At 46.4% G+C, this 4,550-nt stretch overlaps 1 protein-coding gene across 2 annotated transcripts in view; it reads right to left on the bottom strand.

The window, feature by feature from the left end:
- The window catches only part of EIF4G3 (eukaryotic translation initiation factor 4 gamma 3), a 96,740-nt gene that overhangs the window by 40,910 nt on the left and 51,280 nt on the right, over nucleotides 1–4,550 (bottom strand). The window contains exon 1 of one of the 2 annotated variants that reach the window (XM_031062989.1): nucleotides 4,311–4,544. The exons of the other annotated variant lie outside the window; for it this stretch is intronic. The gene's annotated coding sequence lies outside the window, so the exon portion shown is untranslated. Of the gene's footprint in view, nucleotides 1–4,310; nucleotides 4,545–4,550 lie in introns of those variants that run through there. 2 annotated transcript variants of the gene reach the window in all.

Genomic DNA, 4,550 nt, shown 5'->3' with positions numbered 1-4,550 from the left:
CAACTCCAGTCACTTCTGGTCTTCTTTCTATTTTCCTGTCCCCAAGCTGAGCAACTTCATGTCCTCTCCAATAGTTTAAGTCCTGCCCAAATGCAGGGTCATTTTTGCCACTGTTCACACTTCCAGACCTTGTTTTCAGCTCACTTTATTCCTTTGAAGAAGGGACACCAGAACTCCAACCAGCACTCTGATCTCCTATCACAGCTTCCAAAGCCAAGGGAGATAACAGGAGTGGCAACACAGATTTACTTAAGGACTGGAAAGAGGAGCAAACCCTTAATTCCAGACTCCCCTGGACACCACTCCCACCCCTGCAGGGATCTGCTCAGCAGGCCCAACACTCCCTCAGCCATTTCTCCAGCTGTGTCACGTTCCCAGTGGAACATCTTCCCACAGATTTACCCACCCACGAGCTCACACCCATCCAGCAGGGCATGAGGCCTCTCCCCTCTGATGTGGTGCCAACTGGGAAGCCTAAATTAATACCAGCTCTTGCATTTTTATTTTATTTTCCAACATGCCATGAAAGACCAAAGCAAAGATTCACCATTGCTTTCCAGTTCATGGAAAAGAAAATATATTCCAGTGGTTATGGCAGCAAATCAAGAAAAAGGTGACACCTGATTTATGTTTCTGCCTCTCCAGGTTTCGGTGCTGGAGAAATTTCTCCAAGGTATTTCCAATTACAGCCCAAGCTGCTCTTACAGACTCCTCAGCTCAGAAACTCAGGGCTTGCCACAGCTGGGCTACTTAATACAGAAATATGTCTCATAAACGAGCTCTGCAAGAAACAGCCCTTTGAATTCCATGTGTATTAAGTTCTTTCAGCTTCTTGTGTCCCAAGGAGCTCTGTCTGGGACACACATCAGTCTCTTGTTTTCCTCTTTGCTTCTTTTAATAGCCAGGATAGAATGGTGACATCAAAGGCTCAGGTCTCTGGTGGCACCTTCTGCAGAAATTCCACTCCATCAACAACACTTCTCCTGTTTTGTTGCCTGGAAAGTGCTGCTCCCTCACTGTAGCTACAGAAATCCCAGAGTTTAATAAAAAGCAACAGTCGTTGATGACTTTTAGCCAGGGTGATGTTTTTAGTGCACACTGGAGCTCCCAGGTCCTCTCTTGATAAGCTATTTTTCTCCTTGTAGAGCAGATGAGTAGGAATTAATTAAAAAGCATGTGCTCTTAGCCCTTGCAGATAACAGCTCTGCCTGTCCTAAAAACTTCAGGCAAAAATTCCTGAGGAGGCAGGAAGAGAACCTGTGCCCTGGGAATGGGGGAACGTGTTCCCTTTGGATGCTCAGACCAGGAACAGGGTCAGCAGCAAGGAACCATCCCTGGGTACAACACCTGCCCTGCTCAGTGCCTTAGTGCTCTGAAACCCACCAAATCTTCCCCTTTTGATCAGGACACACAACCAGTGATGCTGACGAGCAGGGAATGATGATCCAGTCACCCACAGACAGAGACTGAACCACCAAAGCTGCCAACTTCCCTGTGAGGGTGCTCAGAGCAGGCAGAATTCAGTGTAAAATACAAGGGTGCTCCAGCACACCTTGGAAATCTGGTAGAGACCCAATACCAGTGGAAAAGGAGGAATAGAGGTTCCCCTGGATCACCCCAGGATTAACTCAGCTCCAGCCTCTCCCTGCAAACACTGACCAAGTCCTTTTGTGGAGCTGTAAAAAAAGAACTGCTGCAGCATAAAGATCTTCAAGGGTCTGAATGTATTTTCTATCTTGTCACAGAGCTCAACAGAGCAAAAAATCCAAGTCTGGTTTCCCTGACTGTTGGACAGAAGCTGTGCCCTGTAAAACTCTGCAGGAAGAGGCAAATCCCTTTGCTCATACCCAAAATGCTGCCACCTCCAGTGCAAAATATGGGATCCAGCCAGGAGCCTCAGCAGTGCTGCCCCAGCAGCTCAGGGAGGAGGGGATGAAGGTCTCATTCCCAAAATCAGGCAGGCCAGGTCATAGCTATGAAGAGGACAGGCAGGAGGAGCTGCTGCAGGAATGAGATTATCCTGAGAGGTCCCAGCACTGTCCCAGCCAGCCCAGCTCGGCTCCCTTTAAAGGGAAAGCAGGGGCATGATTTGTGGCCAAGCTGCTCTGTAATAAAAACACCATTCTGCTGAAAACCCCAAAGAAATATTGCTCAAAGTCACAGAGCTCACAGCTACCAGCACGTGCTCGTGAAGTTTCCCTTATCCCAGGTTTAATCCTAACTCCAGAGATCATAAAAAAAATCTCTCAGCCTTTAGTCCAAGAAAAACACAACAATATAACCCTTTCTCCTTGCTCCTGAGGGTCAGCAGCTGGATTTTCCAATGTATATGGCAGACATGCTGCTCCTTGTTCCTGAATTAGCAGGCAGCCTCAGATGATGTTATTTCAATCTCTCTTCCTCTCTCCAAGAAAGAACTGGAAAATTATTGCTGAAAAGAAGGCTGGCAGAGAAATGCAATAGTTCAGGATCATTAAATCAGGGGTAGAGCACAAAGAACCACTTGGAGAGCTTTGTGCTTTCTTTGAAGCCCTGGGCTTTTAATAGAAATCTGAGTTTCAAGTCATCTTTTACACGACTTGAGAACTCCTTGTTTCCATGTTGCCAAAGCCAATGGCTTGGCTAATGTGTGCTCTGGAGCATAATGACATTACAGCATTAAAATTAATCTTCTGCATAATTAAAAGCCCAAACACTGTAAGTTAATTTTTTTTTAATTTAAACTACAGCCCATTACAAAGCCAGCAATAACACTACAAGCTGGAACCTGCCTGTGCAAAACCTTATTTACAGAGTCCCATTTCTCCTCTCCTTTTTAAGGAAATTAATTTGGGTTATGAAGTTGCTCGGATTGAAAGAACAACAAGTGCCACAGCAGTGAAATGACCCGAGTGAAATAAAAATAGAAGAAGATTAACAGGAAAAAATCCTCATGGTTGATGTAGTAAAGGGATCTTTCTTCTCATCCCTCTGTAGATACTGGATTTTAAAATCAGCATATTGAGCATCACACAAACATGGAACAGGGCCAACCTCAACCTTTCAATGTATTTAAGAGCAAAGCCTGTGATTTCTGAGCCCATTTCCCACCTATCAAAGAAAAAACAAACAAAAAAAATCCTAAATGAAATGTTACTTAAAAAAAATGAAACCAACATGTTTGTCCTCTTTGTCCAAGCTTCACCAAGTTCCAAGGAACTGAAATAACTGCAGAACAGGATGTAGAAAATGTGACACATGAAATGCTTTAACATTGCTTGGTGTGAAGAACAGCCCCCATTACATCCCTCCAGCAGCAAATACAAGGAATTGATCATTTAACTTCTTTTCCACAATGTGATCTCCAAAAGTCCTGCAAAAAAAGCCATTTTCCATAGGAAACACAGAGTGTTAAAACCAAAGTGCCAAACCAGAGATGTGGCAGGGCTGAAACCAAAGGCAGGCAACAACACTGGAGAAACAAGCTGGATTTTAAAAGGCAGTTGCAGAAATTGAGATTTTAGTGAATTTTAAACTGTAAACTACAGAATTTAAATTTAAAATTGTAAATTGTACATTTTGCTTATATGTGACTTTTGCAAACAAAAGCCAGAAGCATCACTAATGAAGGGTGGGCAGGTAGAGGTGGGTGACCCTGGTGGGTGACCTTGGTGTGACTCTGGTGCGACTCTGCTGTCAGTTGTGTGGGTGAGTGTGAATGGTCCATTTCATTTTCCCACATCTGGCAACACCAGGACACATTTTTTCAGCTGGAAAAGACCCCACTCCAGCAGTTGTGGAAATCACTGGCTCAGGGGCTTCATCCCAAGAGCTTCAGGGTCCCAAATCCAGAGCCACAGGCCCTTGGACCAACTGCTCACCTCAGGGGGAAGAGCAGCTGTGGCTGCCCCGTCCCTTGAAGTGTCCAAGGCCAGGTTGGACAATGGGGCTTGGAGCACCCTGGGACAGTGAAAGGTGCTCCTGCCCACGGCAGGGGGGGGCACTGGGGGGGATTTAAGGCCCCTCCAATCCAAACCATCCTGGGATTCCATGAAGAGCAGTGTGCTCTGCACTCCCCTCCACCAGCCCTGTGCTGCCACGAAAGCACGAGCCCAGCCCAGCCTGGTGCAAGTCAGTGACCAATTCTGAACAACCAGGAGGGATTTCTATCCCTGCCAATGAAGATCAGCATTTTACAATCACAGCAGCCACACAGCACCCCCAGGCCTTTTCTTTTGCAGATGGAAACAGAAATATCTATTGGAGGAAGAAAAAGCCCCTTCCCTTCATCCTGCAGTTCCCAACATGAACCCCCAGAGCCCAAGGCTTACCTGGGACAGGACTCTTGCTTGAGTTCACACTCAGAGCCTCCTGGCTCTCCTCCAGTTGCCCATCTGCTTCTGTCTCTTCCTTCTTTTCAGTATCTTTTACCTCTTCACTAAGAGTAGTTCTTGTGCTCTCCTCTCCTTCTAAATCTCCCTGGACAACAGGGAGGGCACTCGGAGACGGGAGAGGAGGTGGAGAAGGAGTTGTAGTGGTGACAGCAGCGACGGGAAGCGGAGGGGACGGGG

Source organism: Geospiza fortis, unplaced genomic scaffold (genome assembly GCF_000277835.1).
Source record: "Geospiza fortis unplaced genomic scaffold, GeoFor_1.0 scaffold4, whole genome shotgun sequence".
NCBI lineage: Eukaryota > Metazoa > Chordata > Aves > Passeriformes > Thraupidae > Geospiza > Geospiza fortis.
This window is presented reverse-complemented; position numbering and strand designations above follow the sequence as displayed.